This window comes from Vanessa atalanta, chromosome 22 (assembly GCF_905147765.1).
Source record: "Vanessa atalanta chromosome 22, ilVanAtal1.2, whole genome shotgun sequence".
Lineage (NCBI taxonomy): Eukaryota > Metazoa > Arthropoda > Insecta > Lepidoptera > Nymphalidae > Vanessa > Vanessa atalanta.
In genome coordinates, this window is record NC_061892.1 from 6320434 (window position 1) to 6346108 (window position 25675).

The 25675-nt window shown below is 31.6% G+C and overlaps 3 non-coding genes across 3 annotated transcripts; 1 reads left to right on the forward strand and 2 right to left on the reverse strand.

Moving 5' to 3' along the window:
* The first annotated feature begins 9246 nt into the window (after positions 1-9246).
* Trnae-cuc lies at positions 9247-9318 on the forward strand. The gene has a single exon. It is a non-coding gene; the product is annotated as a tRNA-Glu (tRNA).
* Positions 9319-12052: 2734 nt separating this feature from the next.
* On the reverse strand, positions 12053-12124 carry Trnae-cuc. Its single transcript has one exon. It is a non-coding gene; the product is annotated as a tRNA-Glu (tRNA).
* Positions 12125-14109: 1985 nt separating this feature from the next.
* Positions 14110-14181, reverse strand: Trnae-cuc. The gene has a single exon. It is a non-coding gene; the product is annotated as a tRNA-Glu (tRNA).
* Positions 14182-25675: the final 11494 nt, after the last annotated feature.

Consider the following 25675-nt stretch of genomic DNA (forward strand, 5'->3'; position numbering starts at 1 on the left):
ATCCAATTTGCTTATCACTATGAATATACAAAACTAATTAAATACTTAGGAATTAAATTACTCAACAAAATATTTCAGAAGACAATAAAAAATACCAACACTCTTTAAAACTAAAGTACCCTTAATGTCACAATTTTTCGAGAAAATTCGGATGAATACCTTTTTATTCAAAAATTTCGCTCGCTCGAATTAAAACTCGCAGCATGTCCAATTAAGGATCGACTAAGTCCCACTATTCTAGCTCGAAATTTTAAATTCTTAGCTCTTTTCAAATGAGCATATATGGTCCCCCATATTTCAGACGATTTCAGAGAACGTAAAAATTTAAAAACTGTTTGAAATATTTGTTTCTGTGAATGTGAAATGTGAACTGAGTTCGATTTTTAAATTTCTGGAGTGAAATCTGTTGGTGCACCTTGGGGGTATAACCGACATGACGACTCGTATGACATGACGGCAAAAGATCACGCGGTCGACTACCTACCCGCTGGTCCGACCAGATTCAAAATACTCATCATAAATACAGAACTCAATATTCCGAATGACCTGAGAATAGCCGAGGACAGAGTGGTGTGGAGGAAGCTAGTCGACACATCGGTAAAAGCATTTCAGGACAAGCACGACCTTCAGTAATGAAGCATACGAAGAAGAAGATGACATGATGGAAAACAGCCATGCTCCTTATTCGCCACCGCTCTCTCTTCTCCCTTTTCTGAGCGCCATTCTATACTTCACAATATTACGTAACAATATTAACAAAAATATATTTATTTTAATGATGAAACTCATATGGTTTCATTTTATACTATATTTATTTGTTGATTGTATTTAAATTATAAATTATTTTATTCTGGTTTCTATGTTTCAAGACTGTCGGTCATTCCACGACGACACCATTTTTTTTTATAAATATTTTAATTCTATTCAAATTCCTCAATACCTCAACATTCTGAGTTATTTTTATCGATGTGGAAATTTCTGGTTACATCCTGGACCTTCAGACTATTTTTGTAAGCATACTTCGCAGAAGCTGTAGACTTGATAGAAATAAAAACAATAAAAATTCCATGAAAAAATATCATGAGTTCTTAAAAAAATTACTCCTGTGGAAACGTAAGGACATCCTTTCAATCTATAAATAAGCAATAAAATTGAAATAGTTTTCATAATCAAACAGAATTGCTTAACTTAAGTCACGTATTAGAATAATTATTACAAAAATAAATTAAGCAGGTGAAAACTCTGTGGTTCGTGTATTCGAACTCACAATCGTCAGATTAGGTCATCTCGACTCAACTGAAAAATATCATGAGAAAACCTAGCCGTATCGAATGAAATGCCATTTGTGCGAATATATCTATCATAGTAGCGTAGTTGAATGAACACTAACACTAATTAATTGTGGTATATTATATATATATATATATATATATATATTTAATTATGTCTAAACGGTCTCTACCGCTCTACACAGCAATACAATTAACCGGAGTAATCATAGGCACAAGGGACATAACAACTTAGTTCAAAAGATTGGCGGTGCGTTGGCGATGTAAGTATTGGTTAATATTTCTGACAGCGCCAATGTCAATGGACAGTGATGACCAATTACCATCAGGTGGCCCACTTGACAGTCTGCCTACGAACTTATTTAAATATAATAAAGATTGCTACAACTGTTGTTATTCTTAAATATGCGCGTCGTCTATATTATTAATATTGTGCGTCAAAATAATGTTAATATCAAAATGTATCAAAAAGGAACTATTGTATTTCTGGTTGAATGGAGAGCTGGAGCGGGTGTACTCTTTATTTATTCGACCAATCATGATAAATTTAGTTGTTCCATTCGTTGATTATTCACAATAAAGGATCAATGATGGATACAAAACCTCACTGTAACGTGATAGATCGACGTAACATTACGGGAAAAGCTAATACCGTAAATAATAATTCTGACAGTGTTACGAGTTGGAAATGTGCAAATTGTTATTTATCGCCCACGGAAGTACAAATTGTTCAAAATTTAGGACAAAATCTCTGCTTGTACGGTTTGTTCAACGGCTGGAAAGGGGATTGAAGAAAAAATATAGCCGGATTTTAGTCGTGTTTATTTAACTATTGTAATGTGAGTTTGATAAAACGCGGCATTATATTTAGGATTTATATTAAGTTTTTTTTTTTTTTTATATAAGAAGCATTTTTTTTCACGATTTTGTCATTTAACAATTCTATTCATGTCGAGGATTTTAAAATAGGAACAATACAGATACATAGACTAACATCTTCAGGAGGGGTGATTGAACCCGTGGATGTTAGAATATCAGTAGTGCACCAGCTGGTCTTCCTCGTATCAATTTTCTCATGTCTTAGGCTCATGATATCTACTGAGAAACTTCTCCCTCGCGAAGTTGTGCTATATAAATCCTTCCTGGCTATATGCTCACATCATAGACGAAATGTGTTCAGTGCATCGTCTTTAATAAGCTTTTCTTATACGATACCATCAAATGGGTACTATCGCTCATACACTGCGCCACCAACCTTGGGAAATAAAGTTATGCCTGTTTATGTTGTGCATGTAGTTACATTGGCCAAACCACTATCGAACTAACAATAATCAATACTAATATTGCTGTTATCCGGAAGAATATTAAATGTTAAATATTGATCTGGACTGTCTGATACAAATCATTACTAACAAGTTTAGCATATAATTCGTCTGAATCAAAGGAATAATAAAGATCTGCTCATCTCTAACTATATTCCTAAAACGATTCCACATTCCAATATAATCTTCCTGCTTTACCCAAACATACTATTATAATATCGAATAATAATATTTATTACCCAGCTATTGTCTTAACAAGGGTCGTGGCGGTTCATCCATTATTTTGTTCGTATATTTGAGTAATGGTATTGATAATCTTACTATTGTTCTGAGCGAGACACGTGTTGCGTCGTGTTTCTTAGGGAAATTGGTTTATATGTTATTACGCATTATTTACGTGTTAACCTGTCACGAGGGAGCAATTAAATTGCTCATTTCCGAAGTCAATAGAGCTTATTTTTCTTCAAAAATTTATCCTCTTTTGCTTTTGATCTCATTGGGAAAAACAATATTTATCGTTGAATGTTTCGTTTAATTTGAGACCTCATTTTGCCTTCTATTTTGTTCAAGTTCACATTATAATATGTGTAAACCTCGCGATTGTAAACTGTCAAAATATTGTGAACCGCAAAATACTGCTTAAAATATAACGCATTCTTTTTTAGCAGATTATAATCTATTGAAGAGAATTTCAGTTTGATTATAAATAATTCTTCCTTCACAATACGCACTAAACTATGAACAACAAAATGAATGTAAATTTACAATTTAATCTTAACAACATTTAACATAGATATCCAAAAAAATTCAATCAATCATAGCCGTTCTCTTGAATATTTGCATGATCGAGCGAGGTTGAATTTCTTACGAAAATGTCGTTTGCTTGATCGATATCAACGAAGGTTACGAAAAGTTAGGATAACTCGATATATGAATCCGAATAAACTGTATTCCACGCGGAGAAAATCGCAAAGAATTCTATAAATATAAATTAAACATCACTATAAACTATAACAACCCTATTCATTCCAAGTTTCGTGCCTACAGCTTAATTAATGCGTCGTTGACACTTAACGGTGGTGTGACTAGTGTATTTTTAAATACTGTCGTGTAATAAAACAATACCATTTGTATATGGTAATTTCCGGAAATGTGAAAATAAATTAATATTTTCTTTTTCATGTAGTATTATTATGAAGTATTATGGTATTCAATTTTCCGACTCATTTACCATTTAAGCCATAAATTATTTACTTTATGAAATGTATACTATATATAATTAAAATATGCTGGATATAGATAATTCAATTTCTAATGCATTTTTTATGGGAAATTTTCCGAGTATCTGTTTGGTTAAAGCTCTGCCGCTGAATTTGTCTTTCGGATGTTGCGTCATAATTCCAAGTTTCATCTGCACCACCTAGACCTCAAAAAATCTCTACTCTGTCAAACCAGCTTTCGCCGGCGATATTTCAAACCGACACGAGTTGGGAAACTTCAACAGAAGAGCTGACTTATTCTTTAAAATTGGCCAACGTACCTCTAAGCCGCGCAGATTTAAACATGTCCATGGGAGGTCAAGCTCTCTTGATAGAAAGTGACTAACAAGTGAGTTGTTGGTTTACCAACTATTCAATAAAAAATGGTTATAATACTCAAATCAAATCAATTTTATTTAAGTAAACTTCACAATTAAACGTTTCGGAAAGCAGCCTCCAGCGAGAAGAAACTAACTGTCATCGTTTTCAAATAAATAGAATTTTATGTAACTGAGTGAATGAAGTAATGATTTGATTCGGACACTATTAATGAACAGCCCCCTCCCCAATTGACGTAGCATTGTTAGAGCGCGCCTAATTCCCGCTCCGTAACCCGCAACCGCTCTCAACTTAACCGCAGACTAATATCTTTATCGTAAGGTATCATATTAGCCACGTGATAAGTGGCTTTAATTTTAATAGTGATAAACCTTAGCATTTTTCGTCAATGGTAAATTATGTTAATTAGTTTGATAAATAAAATGTCATTCGACTGACATTACATTTTTTATATGTAATAGGTAGGCGGTTGGGCAAATGGACTACCCCGTGGTAGGTGGTCACCACTACTTATAGACATTTAGCTGTCGGTAGAATATCTGATGAGTAGGTGGTACCTATCCAGACGGGCACAAAACCCTACCACCAAGTATATACGTAGGTAGGTACTTCGAACTATTATTGTGAAACACATCGTAAGGGAGACATTTCGTAACTCACTATCATATACAGGTTTATCGGTACGAAATTCCTTAAGTAATGGTCAATATTGTTTTAAGCTTTACTACAAATTATCATTCAAGTCACGTTGTTAAAAACGATATTCAAATCACTAGTTTTACTTCAATTAGGTCTGGAAAGTTCCAGTACTTTTGTCTCTTGTCTTAACGAGATAACTAACTCATTGTGATTCCAATGTTTTAATTAAAATACCGAAGAGTGAAGATTTAGTTAGATCTCTCTTAAAGCCGACAGAGCACTAAAATACACCCGCGTCTTGTTTAAAAATTTATCAAAACACATAATGACACTTTTCTAAGATTCATTACGTTGTTAAACACTTTTTCAATGTATGACAAATTTATTTTTTCAGTAGCTTGCATAATAGCGTGCATCCCTCTTGCCCCTTACTAGGAAGTACATTACGCAGTACTTTATTTTTTTGGCATGCAATGGACGGAGACAGTTAGGGGCAAACAAATTTTGTGTGGCATGCACTTATTTAAAATGTCACTCATATAAAAATGACATAAAGATATAAATACACGCACATATAGACCCACAACTACAAATATATCCACATATAAGTACGTATACACATTAGGTATATATTTTCGAATATATGTATCCAATGAAAATTAATTGTAATCAACGATAATTCAACATAAGAAAAGTCGCATAAGAATTTGTTTTTATGGTCAACCATCCTTAAAGCAATTTATTCGCATCAAGCGAAATAGTTTTGTTTATGTATATCGTTGCTAATACGTTTATCTTTGTTTTGTTAAGACGACGTATCCCTTGCTCGTGTTGTAACAGTAACTTTATACCTAATATATTTAAATTAATCTCGCCTAATTGTTAAGAATATCAATATCTGATTAGGAGGTTAAATCTTTGGAAAGGTTAAATATCACAACGCAAATTACATTGTAAAGCAGTATTGTTATTTTAATTTATTTAAATAACCTTATTGTTATTCAGTTATCTGACAACAGACAGCCTCTGTCCAGATACATCGGGACTGAAAGAAATACTAATAATTTCTGAACAGAATCAATGAGCTGCGAATCTATGACATTATATAGCTTATTCTCTTTATTAAAGCTGGCTCAAGCTATTTCCAACCTTATCAACATTGATATAAATTATTTATTTTAGGTAGAATACGTGAGTTACAAACTCTTCTAAATTTATAATTACATATATCTAAAACCAATGTCAAGTAATTCGTTGTAATGACAAAACTATTTTCGTTTCTTTCATTCTTAAGTAATTATATATATGGCTATCTATTACCTTTAAAATTTACATAATACCATGGCGTTTTTTAAAGTAGCAGAAAGCAAGTAATTATTATAATATTTCTGGAGTCAACGTAAGAATTAACTTACCTAAATACACTTTACCATGTGCAATATGAAATTATTCCAGAATACGCTAATACAAGTTTACACTTACAATAATTATAGCTTTGCAAAAGCATTCGACTATTACTGTAAACATAACCGCTTATTATGCAACAAAGGCACCTTAGCGTATTAGAAAAGACCCATTATATGCTACGATTTTTGAATATTCTAAAATGATATCAAGTTAAAAATAATTCGTACTGTTTTTTGTAAATCTAAATGATTATCCTCTTTCTGTAAGAAGGTAATTTTAAAAGATTTTATTAAATTTAAACATTCTACCGGCTTGGAATGTTTATTCTAAATATACTAATTAGAGCGAGGTTCGGTGGTTAGAACGCGTGTATTTTAATCGATGACTGAGGGTTCAAAGCCAAACCGGCACCGCTGAATTTTCATGTGTTTCATTTGTGCTTATAATTCATATCAAGCTTGGCGAAAACAACTTGAACGAAGACATTACACTGTATACATTGAACGTAAAAGTTTAAATAATAAGATCAAGGGATTTTCAATTAATATTAAAAAAATATTTTAAGTTTAAATAATGTCATGTCATGTTTTATCGAATGAAAATATGCAATCGTTTTAGATAATTCATTGATCACACCAATATCATCGCAAGCGTCCCCTTAATGAAAACAACACGTATGTACTCGTACATTCACCGGTTACGCTCGCGCAAACGAGAACTACGGCTTCAGCTAGGTGACGTTATGCGAAGGGACAACCAGAACTTGTACGAGTGCTAGTAACTGCTGCTGTGTAGCTCGTAGTGCTAAAAGTAAAAGAGCTTAACAGCAAGGCGCAAAACACCCTAAGGTCGACGTAATTCGGTAACCGAAAAGGCACAAATTTACTTCTACTGTTCGCCCACTCATCCAGTGATGCTACAAAGATCAGTCGGTCTAACAGCATTTATACAATAAGAAAAATATATACCCACCTCAGTCGTTGAGAAACCAATAGTGGAATCATATTGGTCAATATGAACACCAGCATTTACACCAATATAACGATAGTCGAGTTCTACATCAAACTATACTAGTACATAGAACGTGTAAATATTTAATGATCAAAGATGGCGGCTTCGAATTCAAGATAGATCTAACAAGTAATATAAAGTCCAACTAACTGTGCTTGTGTGTGTGTGCATTCATATGTGTGCGTACGCGTGGGAGAGGGTGTGAATGTGTATATACATATTTTTATTTTTATATTAACTCTGTGTTAAAAAAAATAGTGGTAATACGTTTCAATAAACACATAAACTTCCATTTATAAATTAAGTATTTCAGTATCGTACTGCTTGAAAGACCTTCGGTAGAATTCGTTATTGATATTGAAGGGTGTCTGTCAGATCGTATTATATTTAATTGACACGTGTCGTGTGAACTTAATTTTATGCCACGTAATGTAATCGAGTAAGAAGTTTTGTATTGAATTTATTTCAACTATAAAAAAAAGTCAAAGCTATTAATATTACTCTTTTATAGTGGAGTGAGAGCAAATGGGCGACCTGACGGTAAGTATTCTCCACCGCCCATTAGCGTTAAGAAATATAAAACATTTTCAAAATCTTCCATCTTCTTCCTTGTGCATGTAGTTACCCTTCATACAGCAACAAAACCATACTATTATTTCTGTTTGGTGATAAAATATCTGATGAGTGAGTTTCCATGAAGTACTTAAACAAATAATAACACATTTACATAACATTCCCAGAAATATTATTAATTGTAATAATTTAGGTATAAATTTAATATATAATCATATTAAAATTATAAAGAGGTTTTGCTTGCCTTTGATTCGATTAATATGGAACTAGCATATTATTTAAGTATCTAAGTTTCAGCACGAAAATGAACTTAGTATGTTTACTTGTAGATATTTGTATGCATAGCTCTCTTCGTGACGTAGATGGAGAGCAAATTGTCGGTTCGGATACTTTTGAAGCAAATGCTATAAATACTATTAACGTAAATTATGTATTTGTAAATGTCAAAAAACTTTATAGTGAGTTTCTGTAAAGTAAGCTACGGCATGTACTCGTATCTATCGTTTCTAGATAAGTTTTGGTGACCTATGCTAAAATAATTCTTTGATTATAAATAATGAACATAAATCATAAAATATAGTACCAGGATACCATAAAACGAAGCATCTTTATACGCGGGCGTAATTAGCCTCAGACCTAAATCAACATTGGTGTTTATTAAGCATATATTTAAACGAGCTTGATATAAGTTAATCACTTTTGAAAATGACTTAAAATACTAAAAGATGGTAGGTACTTATACCGTATTATTTTTTAAGAGAATCGATTACATTTGGCAGGAAACGCTTACATAGATCACAATGATGAAAGTGTACTTTTTTTTCTCTTTGGACTACGGTACCGCGGCTTTCGCAAAGGTACTTGAAATTTAATATTTTAAAATCCATTCCATACAATATTTACAAGTATTTGTTTCAATTATTATCAGTTGATTACAGCTCAACTTTAAATAACAAAATAAATTTAAAACTCACATATAAAATATATATCGCTGCTGTAGTAGGTATTTTAAATGATCAAGAGTAAAATAATGTTATTTTGTGTTTATACATATATTATGTATATAAGTATGTGTGCGTTACTGACTTTAAAACAATATAATTACACCTTGCTACTAAAAATACAATTAAAAATAATATGATTACTAAGACTGCAATGAAAGCAATCAGAATCAATAATATTTAATCCAACTCCAATTTTAAATCAAGCCAACCCGCACTAGATCCGAGTACCACGCTGGTGGAATAATATACAAATCTTTTCTTCCGTTTTTTTTTTTTTTTTGTTCCGTACAACAAAGTAAATAATCTGTAATTCTAAGAGACAAATCGAAAATTGAAAACAGTAAAATAATTTTTTAAAGTATTTTTTTTAAATCTTATACAGAAATTAGAAGACATTACAATGTCCGGTATGGTCTAGTGGCTAGGATACCTGGCTCTCACCCAGGAGGCTCGGGTTCGATTCCCGGTACCGGAAAATTACTTTTACTAATAAGGACTACGTTTTCCATTAAATATCACATCTAAATTTTATATATTTTATATTTATATAATCTAAATTTTCCGCCAAAAGCACTTATGAGTAAAATTTTATGTTTGGAAAGAGAAAGTCTTGCCACAATCAATGTAAAAACCAATAATAAAGTACCTGTATACCGAAAACCAGAGCTTCCATATAATAAGTATACGAAATTAACCACAAACCTGCAATCAGTAAACATTGCCGTTTAGCTCATATATAATAATAATTATTATTTAGCTACACGAAAGTTCAATAAATTTCAAGAGAAAATTTGTGCAACGGTTTTATATGTAATGTTTTAGTGGCATATTTTTGATGAGTACCTAACTTTTTCACTTGATGGTAGGGTTTTACAAGTCCGTCTACTTACCCACGTAATCATCACATTGATATACTGACAAACAACAATAGTTTATATCGTTTTCCGGTTTGGTGGGTGAGTGAGCCAATTACGGGACTGGGGACATAACATCTTAGCTTTCAAGTTGGTGGTGCACTGACGATGTAATGCTAAAATTTTGTACAGTACCAACGTCTATGGGCAGTGGTGACACTCATTTGTCTGCTTAACTGAAAAAAAGAACCGCCGTCGCCAAAGTCTTTGCTGCTGTTGAGCTATAGAACAAAAGTCGCTGTCATTTTAGCTCTGTTAACGATCAGAAGCATCTTGAAGTAATTGGAAGGATGGGCGTGATTTCCAGCTATACGTTTGGTTAGATGACTTAAAGTGTTTCCAGCTGAATCTTTTGATCTGACTCTGAGATCGTACGATCTTTCTATGGTGTGAAATCTTGCGGAAAGTGTATATAGTATTTTAACCTGTAAATTATTTTTCACTGAACATGTCGACTAGCCACGTGACGTATTTTAGGTCATAATATTTTTATAAAAAAAAAATTAAAGTTGACGTTCCAAGCTATCAAGTTGACGAGATAAATTCAATTTACCTTTCGGAAAACGAAAACGTCATTAACCAAAACGTTATGACATTATTTTTAAAAGCGTTTGAACCGTTTAAATAAAAGAAAATGAAATTACTAATTTTATAAATTCAAAAATACTTTATTGTGTAATTGCAAATCTGATATGACCTACAAAACTGCAGGACCAATTGGCCTGATGAACTTTTCAAGGCACAGGAGCTTACATTTGCATACAAACGGGAATCTTTAGACAAAACCCAGTACCTTTTTATCGACCCGACCTGGTCTTTGGATCTAGAATTTTAGAACTTTTCTGCCTTATATGTATCTAGTTACTTGACAAACAAGACAGTCGAATTATTATTGTATATGATGTATGAGAAATAAGCTACAGAATATATATATAACATCCGAATAACTCAGTAAGTATATATTTATTTAGTCCAGTTCATTGGAAATATGACGTAATGATCATGTAAATTGATAAAAGGCACAGGGTTCGTTAAATCCTGAATAATATTTTCAATTTATAATACACGCGCACTTATATCTGATGTGTAGATTTATTCAACTCTACCACTTATCACAGGGTAGAACATTCTACACTGTGATAGGTGACAACTGATATATTTGATAAATAAATTATATGTATAAACATAAACACGTGTGACAAAGGAATTAAGTGTATTTTCTTAATTATTTTTTTACTTATAAAATTTAAACAATAAATTCGTTTGTCCTGACTGATAATCGTAGAACTTAATCTAGTAAAGTGGATAGGTGTAATTTGGTTCATAGGTTTTTTAACACGTGGACATTTGTTCAGAAAGGAATTTTGGAAATTTCAACTTTTGATAACTAAACGGAATGGGTAACTTTGTACGAATTTTACCCGCATCAAGGGCAGCTAGTAACTTAGTAATTAGCAATGATAGTTACCGACACTGAAACCTGATGATAACATTATAACTATACAAAATTCACAGTAACTCCTAATTTTCGTAACTTTCCATTTCATATTATGTAGCCTAGCCTTTATGTTATAAATACTACTGAATTATGTAACTAGACATTTAAGCATTCCTGAAAACAGACTCATCACAAACTTTCTAATGAATAGGTAGAGTTGTTTTACACATCAGATATAAGTACGTGTGTATCATAAATTGAAAATATAAGGCTTATTTTTGATTTACATAATAAATATTTATCCAATAATCTAGTAGACAAAACTTTATCATATAAGCTGATGTATTCCCAAGAAGGAAATTTTATTAATAGGTAACCCTTAAACTACAAATGGATTGTCACACTAGTTCCCTAACTGTAAAAATTTAATTGATATAGTTGTTGTTATTAAAATTACATTTACAGAATTATTTTTTACTAAAACTGCACTACAAAAGACGAAAAAATAGGATTGAATTTAATTGTATTTAATATAATTTTTATAGGTTATAATATGTATAGTCAAAAATAATGGTGCTCACACACATTACACAGCAATAATAAGTAAAGAATACATGATATTAGTAACATTATAATTATATTTTTATTTTATTTTAGATTTTTTTTTTAATTGTCTTTCTATTGAATTTTATATTATTAAATATTCAAGGTATAAAATATTTTTCATACTGCTATTTGATGAAGAATGAAAATGAATACTGGACTATTATTCTTTTATATTTTGTAATCTTTACGAATACTAATTCACTGTTTTTGTTTAAATAAAAAAATATAACGGATTTTTAGTTTGCAAAACATTCCGGTACCGGGAATCGAACCCGAGCCTCCTGGGTGAGAGCCAGGTATCCTAGCCACTAGACCATACCGGATACGTAAAATGTTGCTAATTTATGAATCGAATCTTTCAAACGAATTAATTAAAAAAAAAACACTTTATTCATATTATACGTTCGTTTTATTATTGATGTAGATTATTTTTAATCAATTGTAAAAGGAAATTTATACAATAAATAGTATCAGATGATTCACTAATAATAGTAAATTAATAGAATATAGGATTGTGACTAAAAATACCGACATAGCTACCCTCAAAAAAATTTTATTTCGGATGTAATGAAAAAAAAGTAGTATTATAGAGCCGCTTGAATACTGAAGCCAAAAGCTAGAGCCAGAACATGGATAGTTAAATTTCTAGACGTCTTCTGATTAGTAACTTCAACTTTTGTAAATTCGGTTGCTGACAAGCAGTATAAACATATATAAATTATAAATACAAATCAGTTTCATGTTTTTTTATGGCGTATGTCACATTTCTTACCTGAAATATAGATATTGGCGCCGTTAATCGAATTAAGTATTCATTACATCGTCATTTGATGTTTCAAACCTCGTTCAGTTCCGCGGTCAATTGGAAAGCCATATTGCCAACAAAAAAACTTCATGTGCTCGGCACAAGACAAGACGGTACTTTACATTGGACTATCGCTTAAAACTGTACAAAATGCAAATTAGAAAAACTGAAGACCGCATTGGAAGCACTGGTGAAGAGGTCACAAATACATACTAACAAAGAGAAATTTATATTGCATATAGATACCATATTTTGTAACCATAATAAAAATGCAGGTGTTCAGGTATGGGTATCAATTATTATTTAGTTATACTTATATGTAATATTTTATTTTTAATTTAAACTTGATTCCAAAATCAAGTCAAACATTACGAATTTTACCACTCTTAAGGTAGACGAATGAAACAAATCGGCAAGTCCATCGTTAGCGTGGGTGCTTTTGATGTTTTCAAAATAAATCTCCTATTTTTTCTACGTCACGATTTCTCTCAATTTTACTAGGAACGCCATTTTAACTAATCAGTTGAAATGCGTAATTTGTCATCATATCCACTCGTTATGAGAACACTAGCTGCTACAAAAAAGCTGCAATGCAAAGTATTCCAATACTGGTTGTATTGGAATACTTTGCATTGATATTACGAGCGCAATTAAATTTCGCAGCCAATTGGATGGTAAAGCTAAATTGGTTTCAGAAACACTTGGTGTGCGTAGCAAGTCGAGACAGTACTTCATATTGGCTCATCACCTATAACTTTACAAGAAAAATTTGAAGTGAAGTACGGCTGCACTCTGGGCGGAAGCTCTTCGGTAGTAGTTTCTTTAATTTGAATATACAACAAAGAGCGGCTTAAATTTGCGACGTAACTCAGGCTAGAGAGAGAGATTACTCTGTATTTTTGGGGTATTCCGAAAAATTGTTAACATCGTAGGCCGCTGAATTTCTTCATCGAACATGACGTCAGAATTTCACATTCCATCCACGTAACCTTGATGTCTGGACACTGCGCGATTTTTCACATCTTTGTTTCGCTTAACCACTCTGTGGAACCAACTTTAACTGGCATTTTCCCGAACCGATACAGCTTGGGAACCTTCAAGGAATCAGAACCAAAATATATTTTCAATTCGTTCTATTCTGCATAAATATCAACAAATAATTATTCCATGTTTTTTTAACGCTTTTAAAGTCGTGTGTTGAGTCCTTGATGCTGTATTAATTTTTTTGTTGAAGTCGCCTGGTATTTGGCGAAGTTAAACAATGACCTTTTCTCAGAAAAGATTTACTGCGTATTTGTAAACGTAGGATATGTATTACGCGGTCAGTACAAAGAAATGTTGATTTAGGTCTGAGGCTAATTACGTCTACGTGTGAGGATCCTTCGTTTAAATTTCTATGCAAGGCACTATTTAATCACATATAGATAATAATAGAGATAAACTCGTTACAAGAAAGATAATGTATTCACCAATAAAAAATAAAATAACAAAAACACGTTATTATTCCGGTACCGGGAATCGAACCCGAGCCTCCTGGGTGAGAGCCAGGTATCCTAGCCACTAGACCATACCGGACATACTGAGCTTCGCTAAATTTGTAATTTATAGTAGATATTAGTAGTCATCCGCGGTTTTTATATACTTTTAGGGGTTGGTCGTCAAATGTTAGTCACAAAAACGTAGCCTTTGTACTTACTTGGAAATCAAGCTTGCCTCATATCAAATTCGGTTTAGTGGTGTGGCTATAAAAAAGCCACATACAGACATATAATTTTAGTATACACTATTGTATTACTTTCAATAAGTTTAAACAATTAAATACATAGTTACATTGGCAGATATATTTTCCTCCGAGTTCGACTCGTGACTTCAGAACGTTAAAGATTTTCAAAATAAGAACGCCACATTTATCTGAAGTAAAATTAACTTAATAAAAAATAACGAAATTATTCCGATCAGACTAAACGCGTACTTATTTACTTAATATATTTCTTTACTGATTATACATGAATGTTAATTTCCACTGAACGCATCGTGTAACATGATTATAACACATCGTTATATAATATCATAAAAAAAAATACTAACATCATTTTCGAAAGAGAAATTGAATTGAGCTCATCAATTTAACGCCGTGGAACGTCAACTTTTAAAGTAATTTAAAAAAAATGTTTGCTCAAAATTTTAATATTAGAATTAACTCGACGCGTTTGAAAATTAAAAGTGTGAGTATGCTTTTACAAAAAACTTCAGAGCGCTTTTTTAGTGTTAACGAACCTTTTGTGTCCGATTCGTCGTAAGTGACATCGTTAGGGCTCGTATCCTGTGGGACGAGACGCAAATATTTTTACACGTAAATATGTTTATTTTTAATATGATAGCAAAAGCCGGGAGGACTATTTATTTAAATAACAAAATACATATCTATTTTAAGCAGTTTCAATATGAAAGGTCGTTGTACTTGGTATATTTTATTACTTAATCGTTATAAAGGTAATCTCCAAAATTAAAGGTACAATTGACTACAAATTTAACATAGTTAGTTACTAAAGCGACGTATACGCTTACCAAGATAGGATTTTTAAATAACTTTAACTGCAATGGGCGGGAAATGGGTGATGTAACTTTATATGTATATTACCTGTATGGAGTCGGGAGAGGCAACTAGTAATATGAATGAGTCTAGATCTCGGGACGAGCAAGGACTGGTTAAAGTTCATAAAACACAATTTTCATGTGCATGTTGATTTGTCTTGATTTAACTCATTCAAAACGGTTAAGACGAAAATCGTTAAGAAACCTGTATGTATATTGGATTAAATTCTTTCATATGTCTATCCAATTCTCATTGGAGCAGCTTGCTGGAATGACCTTGTACTCAAGAGAAGAGCAGCCCTGCCGGTCTTTCTTCATATTTCATTTCATCCAATTATTTCAAATTATGTTATATCATACGATTGCTTATTCAAAATATGTTTCTGCGAAACGTTGCGTTGATTTGAATAAGTTAGGAAGCAAACTCGCGAGCAAACTGGTTTTTCGTCTTACTTCCAACTAATCGTTTATTGACGTAATAGGCGCTTTAATGTTTTCAGAGAATACCACAACCTCTGGTAATTATTCGTGAATCATTCATCCGCGTATAGAATCTTCAATTCCATGATATTTGAAATAATATAAAATATATATTAGTTAATTTTTTTAACATTACAAATATCTTCATTTTTTTTTGGTTATATTTTTTTATATTATAAAATTAATATATCTTATATAAAATAATAAACTTATTATTTCTCTTTAAAAACTGGCGTATGAATTCTAACTTATATATCTTAATATTTAAATTCAATTTAAATTACATTCAGTCGCTGATTGATAATAAAACTCATCGTTACAAGGAGTTTCATTTTAAGAATTCACGTATCATAATGGCATATCACCGTAATTCGGTTGTCAAAACTTCATGAGTGAGATAGGAAGTTAATTCTTACAGAATCAAACTGCAGACGTGAAGCTATAACCATATTACACTTTCAACGCCTTAACAAAATTATAATAAAACTACTCAATAAATCGTTAAAGCGTTGTTCACATTATTTTAATATAAATCCACTGTGAAGATACCTTAAAAATGTCAATATGAATGATATGAATATTTTGAATGATTCATCTCAGTCGAGTGCAACGACCTGTGCCGCCATTAATCATAACTCTGTCAAGATCCAAAGGGACAGGGAATTCACAAAATTAATTTCCCCCTTACATACGATTATGAGCTTTAAGTCAGAAGCATAAAAACGTTTTTTAAATAAAAGAAAGTAATCTCAAAAATTGAAAGTCAAAACAACCACTTGATTTGGATTATTGCCAACATAAAGCTTCCTATCTATTGGCTAAGCGATACCATTAATTGTAAAGCTGATAATATACAAGTTAGAAATACTATTACATATCTAGTATGGAACTAATTCCACCAGGCTACTCGAAAGAAGTTTGAAGAAAACACATCTGGCAGAATTCTATTGAAATAGGACACATGCTGGTTTCCTCACGCTGAGCAGAGCATTAGATGATTTATAAACACAAATTAAACACATGTAAATACAGCGGTGGTTGCCTGGGTTTAAATCTCCAATTATCAATTAAAATGCAAGCTTTCTAACCACTGGGACATCTAGTTTCAACTATCATAGAATTTGACATAATTTATAACACACTCTTAATAAAAGTAACAGACTTAAAAATCAGTATTCTTTATTCCTTTAGAATGCTTTGTGTAACAATTTTATCTTCTAAATCGAGCTTTGTGATTCTTCCACTGAAGTCATATATATTATATATTTTTTATAAAGCGTATTACATAGACTACTCTTATAAACAGAGTAACGAAACTAAATGTCTGCCTGTGCAGTTCATTAAAACATAATCACAAGTATAAACCTTTTATAGCGTCCGGTAGAACCGTGGGCTTGTAATATATTTTATATTCTCGTCCTAATACAGATTCAAGTATCGTGTTTTATTAGTTAATCCTCACATTACGAACACGATATCCATATAATTTGTTTACATTCGATTTATATTCGGAAAGATGACATTTATTAGCACGTGTTAAGAGAATTGATCAGTTTTAGGTTTTAACGGAATGTTAACTTATGTCTGTCACTGAATATGTATTTTTAATTATACGCCTGTTTTAAAATAAAGAAAATAATTGTGACAATATTTTCACATTTCGTATAAAATTCCATGAGAGTAGCAAGGGACCCATTGGAAGGATTGGAGAAGGCCTACGCCAAAAGGCACACCGAACGTAACCCCTCTTGTAAACCCATGTTTAGGAATAAAACGCTATTATTATTATTATAAAATTCCATCACACCTAATCCCACGCCCACACCAAATCAGCTCGAAGGTATCAGCTTTACCAAGCCCTTTTCCATAACAGAATTAATGTACTCAAAACTATGATTTCAATCAATTCATATTGTATTAAAATTAATCAATATTCATACAGGATAAACTTTGACAAAGTTTATGTATATTCTGAATCTATTGCTCCGAAGTGCATCTTCAATTGTCGGTAGTGCATAATATCAGCTTCATTTAATCAAGATTATGCTTGATACGGTTTGATCTAATGGTTCCGTCGATATTATATGTCTATCGGATATTGATTGTCTTGTTTATCTACCATATTGATAACAAGGATAGAGGTCCAGTGTTAATAAAAAACGATTGAAATTTTCCGTCGAAAACTTCTCCGAAGCAGTTCGAAGTCTTGAAGTGTTTAGTCTGTACACTAGCCTCGGAAAGTACGAACAGCCTCTCTGCGGTCGTGTCCATTTACAATACCATCGGAATATGGGAGGTAAATAAAGTAGAGACTGCACTTCTTCACCTGATGGTTATTGGTCACCACTGCCCATAGACATTGGCGCTGCGAGTAATAATAACCATAGCTTACATCACACCAATGCTCCACCAACCTTGGGAGATGAGAGATGAGATGTTACGTCCCTTGTACCTGATAAGTTGCAGTCGCAGTCACACTGGTGAGGCGGTAGAATATTTGGCGGGTGGGTGATACCTACCCAAATGGAGTTGCACAAAGCCCTGCTACCAAGTGAACTGACTTCATTAATAGAATTCTGAATATCTCGGTAAACGCAGACATTTCCGAATTGTCTACGCAATACATTTGCTTACGAAGCAATAAGTATAAACAACAATATTAAGTGCCAACCGAAACTGCATCATATTGGAACCTTTATTACATTTTAAATAAACACCAAAACTCCGTGAACTCATCGGTGATTTCGCAGATTTTAATGAAATACAATGAGATAATCAGTGAATAAAACTAATTAACATTGTGCTGAGCGGAGCTTCAGATTTAATTTAAATAAATTACTCTTGACAATCCGTAAATGCCAAGTAAATTATTACGTTCGACCGAAAACAGCTCAAATAGTTTGAAAAAGGTAATTATTGCGTAATTCAATTTAAATATTAAACTTTCAAATTTATTATTGATTGGAACTGTTATTTAAATTTCGAATCTTGTAAATTTTTAAAATAAAATATCTAAACATATCTCTGTTACCTATATGTATTACAATATTTATATTGAATTGATTTTATTTCTTAAATTCGAAATAGCAATATATACGGCCTCTCTTCTAAACTTTTTGGTTAGTGGGTGTGCTGAAACAAAACAAACAAAATAAAAATTTAGATCTCTCTCTCTCTCTATCTTTAATAATTTACTTAAGATTTGAACGAAAAAGACAGTCATCGTTTCATCCATAGCTCCCTAAACAAAGTTTCAAGGATTTACAAATGTTGACGTAATTATTAAAAATATTATAGATGATTATTTTTCTCTTAGCTTTTATATAAAATGATTCCGGCGACGTTAATAAAAAAATGTATTGAAAACTTTAAACATATGCGGCATAATGCATGTATTAATTATTCGTGCAACAAACGAAATTGCGCATATTTTGTAGGGGAATCTAATTTGGGACGGGTTTTAATAAAATAACAGGGGGTGTTCACCCTACTTTGCAAGTGTCGTGGGTTATACGGCTTATTTTAATTTTAAATAACCACTAAGCCATGCAAATGGTTAAACGCCTTTTAACATACCATAGAGAAAAAGTGTATAAGTTGAAATTTCTTTATACAATTATACTATACATAAATGCTTCTATTAATGTCAAATTATACATATAATTAAATTTAACATAGAAATAGTATTATCTATTGTATTATAAAATCTATAAATTACTTGTTATTTTATATTTGTACTTAGAAAAAAACCTTTATAGTTTTGTGGACATGTATGTTTATAAATAAACAGTCTCTTTTCGAAAGTATCGAATTTTATATTTATTTTTTACAAAAATTCAATATTAGTTTCCATATTTTAACATCCTTCTACAATTAAATATCTTACAGGTAAAGTATACAATTGCCGAATACTAGCTGTCATCCGTGGATTCGGTCTCAGGTGTTGGTTTTAGGTGTTGGTCATCAGGTAAAAAAATAGCTCTTTGGGATTCAAACTCGCTTAATACCAAATTTCATAAAATTCGGCTTAGAGGTTTGGCCTTGAAAGCGCAACAGATCGAAAGACACACAAAGATATTTCGCATATATAATAATTATTATTATTTTATGAAAAAATATATATTATTTAACAAAGAACATAAACCTTTTTTATTTATCTGTTGATGCCTATACTGAGTAATCCTGTATTTTGGGTACACAGAATATAATAATATAATATTTGAAAAAAAAAGATTTATATTATTTTGCCTTAGAATCTCTGTCGTAGCGCAGAAACATTGCCATATGTTAAACAAAAAAATAATGAACCGAACGCCATTTCTGTTTGTCTGTGTCTTGATTTATGACGTGCAGGCAATTTGTTACAATGTTTTAATACTATATTTAACCGCTCATTAGCTTGGTTATTATTTTAGCTTTAATTTAACCACATACGTTTATTTTAAATTCGGCTTTATAGCTAATGTCAAATGTTTGTATGTATTGTATGTGTTATTTCTGTTTACTTTTTTTTTTTATTGTTTATCAATTAAAAACATATTGATTACGAAATTAAAAGTTATCGTATATCAATATCATGTTTGATTCGCTTTTAAAGCGCTAATCAACCTAGTTAAATTTCCTTATTACCATTAACTTAAAATGCTAGTTTTTATTTAGTCTAATCGCGATCAGGAAATTTAGGCTAGATGACTCTGACTAATTTTTGAACGTTTTAACGTTTTCGTTTGAACTAGAACTTACTACCGAATGCACCATCAACCTTGAGTGCTAAGATGTTATGTTCCCTGTGTCTACAGATACACTGGCTCACTCAACTTTTAAACCGGAATACAACAGTACTAAGTATTGTTGTTCGGCGGTAGAATATCTGATGAGTGGGTACCTACCCAGACGGTCTTATAAAGGCCTACCACCAAGTATATACGAAATATATAAAGCGTTTTCAAACACTAATAACCTCTCAGAGCAATATTTATATCGTAAACAAAAACATATCTGTTCTCTTTAACAACGCGAAGGACCTGTTCAACAATCGTCTTATTATTTCTATAGTACTTAAAGTTTCAATAAAAAACATCCCATAATAGCTTGCATTATAGCCATATGCATCTATTGTTTCGAATTAAAAACAAGTAACACATGTTACAATGAATCCCCGCTGTTATCAACAAAACACACCCCAAGTAAATGCTGCTACGTAAGGGTATTAACATACAGAATGATAAGCTCCGCGTTAAGAACAGGGTTTATTTGAACACGGAACGAAAATGTTAGTAGAAATGGTATCATGTTTCGGGGATAAATGTATAATCTACATATATATATATTTATAATATAAGTATATATAATATGATAAGAACCGTTTCAATCCAAATGAAATATCTACATTTTCGAGTTGCATAAACAATAACATGGTGAAGAATGGATTCAGTGCCAATCTTGCAATTTATGGGCTCATACAGCCTGTGCAGGTCGTGAAGGCGAATATTGTATTTGTGATTTTTGTTGTTAAATTTAATTAAAGTCCAATACATTTAATTTGGCCCCCAGGGTGCCATATAACCCTCACATAATGTTAAGTAGTAATTTATTTATTTTCGAGAATAAATGAAGGTATTGCTAATTCTGTTTTATTAATCTACAGTTAGGCATCCATAAGGCAAAGAGTAAGGAACACTATGATGTATTTATTTTATTTATAAATGTGGATTTTTTTACGTAAGGCCTCAAAAACAAAGTAGGGGGGCCTTACCACCTTCTCCTATAATACTAATATTTTAAAAGCAACTCTATCTGTGTGTATGTTGCTCTTTCAAGGTCGAACCACTGAACCGATTTTGATTGAATATGGTGTGGAATAAGTTTGAATTCCAAGCAAGGATAAATGCCTTATACAGTTGCTATCTAGTAACTGTATTTGATGATACTACGTTTAGATAAGTGTTAAGTTTATTTAAAAGTAAACGCAGGAACAATGACAAAAAGAATAATCTTAAGAAGAAAGAAATATAAAAAAATTGATAAAACATGATATTCGTAAAAAATTTATCGTTCAAGTTCATAGCAAGATACTTCCTAAAGTTACGAATTGAATCTTCATGAATCAACAGATAAACACACCGGGCTCAGGAGTTTAGACATAAATGTGAAATTATAAACGCGAAAGTTACTGTCTATCGTATATACGAGCTACTCGACCCTGCTTCACACGGATACAATAAGGATCTCCATACAACTTTTAATATAAAAAAAATAAAACTTTTCTTTTTCCGTCTAGGGAAGTTGGAATTCTCGACTTTTCTGAACTATATTGGGCACGTATTCTAATAATTGTATCGTATATTGATAAAAAGCGCATTAAAATCCGTTGCGTAGTTTAAAGCGAACGGATGATGAGAAGCGATTTTGTTTTATACAATCTAACACATATGATAAGATTTGATATCATCGCGCTTTCATCAAATATTAGAAAAATATTTGAATATGTTTTTATATGGCACGTCGTTATGAGATAAAACTTATGCAATCTTAAAGTCTGATTAATTTTTCAATTATTTTTTCAGATAAACAAATAGGCCAAATATACGTTCTCACCTCACGATTTCATTCTCATAAAAAAATTATCGCAAACAATTGCTTGTGATATTTTTTATCAAAACCTATAAGTTATACATTATGGATTTTCTTGATAGTTTTTTTTTTATTTCTAATATTAACACATATTATAGATAATAATAGATATTTTATCTATTTATTACAAAAACAAACTATGCACTAAATACGATATATATCTTTACTTTCGTAATCCAATGGGGAGGAGGATAGGACTAAAGGAATATCTAGCAGAAAACCAACGGCTTTACGCCCTTTGTTAGGAAGTTAACGAAATTATATTTATAACACTTCATAATATATCGTTTTGTAGAAAGTACAACTGTGGCGTTAGATCATTTCAAATGCTGAATGAGGCTGAATCAGAAATAAAATTAACAGAATAACCCAGGTTATCACTACTGGCTTTTGGATGTTGAACCTGCGACGTTTCTTTTAAATTAAATCGATCATCTATACTTCTATATATATATAATTAGATATAGAAAACTTATATCTTTAATATTAATTTGAAACCAATATTACTGTATCTAATAACACACGACCCTAAACATATATATATTTGCTTTCAAACATTAACAATTTCAAAGTAAAAACAAATCAAAAACTTACGTCAATATATTTTTTTTTTTGTCAAGAGATGAAAATGTACACTTTTATTATTCAAAGCCGTAATCAAAAATTCACATCGAATAGAAACTGTTTATGTTTTTAAATATTTCGTGTTTCGGTGAAATATTAAACATTGTAGGCAAATAAAACCGACGAAATATTATTTACATTAGCAGCCTGTAAATTTCCCACTGCTGAGCTAAGGCCTCCTCTCCCTTTGAGGTGAAGGTTTAGAGCATATTCCAACACGCTGCTCCAATGCGGGTTAGTGGAATACACATGTGGCAGAATTTCGTTGAAATTAGACACATGCAGGTTTCCTCGCGATGTTTACCTTCACTGCCGACTACGAGATGAATTATAAACACAAATTAAGCACGTGAATATTCAGTGGTGCCTGCCCAGACAGGCACCACTGAACCCGAAATCATCGGTTAAGATGCACGCGTTCTAACCACTGGGCCATCTCGGCTCATGGAAATATTATTTATCGTAACATAATTATGAAATCATAATTTGGGTTCATACCGTCACACTTGTCAATTTTTCAAAATTATAAGTGTCCATTGGCATATAAATTCTTTTAAACAAAACTATACATACTTTTTATGTATAAACCTTACGACTTCAATTACAAGTTTCACATTATAGCTATGTAGATATTTTTACAAAAAAATGTTGTAACAAAAAACGATACGGTCTAACTTCAAATAAAATGTATGTAACTTCATATAAAAATTAGGTCGAAGAAAATTTTATAAGGATGATAATTATTATATTATTATTTAAATATAGGAGTACATCTGTTAGTGTAAATTGTTAGCCAATTTTAAAAATAAAGAGGTACTCGAATTATTTACTGATTTTTGGGTTTCGTACGTTCGATGAAAAAACAAAACATTTACCAACATGATAAATCTCTGGTCTGTCTCTCACAACGTATTTTTTCAAAATGTACTTGGCGACATAAATAAAATCATATTTTCAAGGTTGATTTTGGGCACATAATACTTTTTACTATTTGTAATAATAAAACGTATTAAATCGTCTATGATATATATTTTTTCTTTTTTATTTCGTCTTTTATTATGTGCTCCGGCTTCACTCCGATTTTTGAGGAAAATGTAAATTAATATTTACAAACTCAAAACTCAAACTCAAATTCCTTTATTCAATATAGAAGTATTACACTTTCTTATTGATTGTCAAGTTAAACACTACCACCGGTTCGGAAAAAGAAAACACCCTGACCTGAGAAGAACCGGCAAAAGAAACTCAGCGGGACTTTTTTTTTTACGTCAAATTAATTATATACATAATTGTATATGAGTAGAAACAGCCAGGAGGCGATCGTTTCATTCCCAAGGTGTGCTATCAAACATAAACTCACTAATTGTATAGTAACCTTTCGAACACAAGCGTTCCTTAACAATTTTTTTAAATTTCGCAACATCACTTATATCACCAATGAGACACCAACCTTGGGAACAAAGATGTTTCGTCCCTTGTGCCTGTAGTTACACTGGCTCACTCACCCTTCAAACCGGAAAACAACAATACTGAGTACTGCTGTTTGGCGGTAGAATATCTGATAGATGGGTGGTACCTACCCAGACGGGCTTGCACAAAGCCCTACCATCAAGTAAATGACAGAAGAGGTTCACTATCATCTAGTAATATGCTCTACTAGATTTCCGATTTATATAACGATGTTATTTATTCAATGTAGAATATTCTGTATTTTTTTCCCTCATAATTTTTTTATATAAAAATATTTTTATTTACAATTGAAACACGATAAATGTATAGAATAAAATTAATCCTTGAATGTTTACATTATTAAATTTTATAATGATACTTCCATGTATTCAAAAACAATAACAAAAATAAGTTTTCATAAAAATAAATACCTATTTATGGAAAATATATTAGCATTTTCGTAAGTGTGTATAAATAGAACATAAAAGAAAATCCAAATGGCCTGTTTATTCAGAGGTATTTGTTTCAGAACCCGGATGACATTTATAGTAAAACTATAATCTAAATAATTCAAATACTCGTCATATTTTCGTACATATATGTCGGGGCCAACGTCGCTGTTTATTGGGTAAGTAAATTAATTTAAAATGTCAATGATTATTTATTTATTTTACATAAATGAATGTAAAATTTATTTCTTTTTTCTGAAGAGCTATAACGCTGAAAAGTAGCAGCGTACTAGTACATCGAATATTCGGTTAATCCAAATCCCGTTGTTCAATGCCTTTTTATAATATATAATACAAAAGGGCAGGATGCTCACCCGATGGAAAGTGACTATTAATGCCCATGGACATCTGCAACAACAAAGAGCTTAAAGGTGTAAAGCCAAGTCATATCAGTTCGGAAATAACGGCGCCGAAACTTCGTTCTGATGAAACATGGATAAATGACATACCAAACGCCTTGCCATTAATGCCTTTAAATAAGGTTGTAAACTCAATACTATTATTATAATATAATGTATTTATAAAAATTAAAATATAAATGAGTCTTAATATTGCCATTTTATCAAGGTCGGTCAATTATACGATAGCAATCTGCTTTGTATAGTCTAGCAAATAGTTCTTCGAAGTCTACGAAGGTCTACGAAGGTTATAGGTTCTTTTCATCACGACCAATTCAATACTTGTTACGTAAGATGCCAATAGAAGCCATTTCACTTTAAAAAAATATTTTTTTACGATTATCTTTGAAAATTTAAGAAATAATCCCAAAGGTTATACTT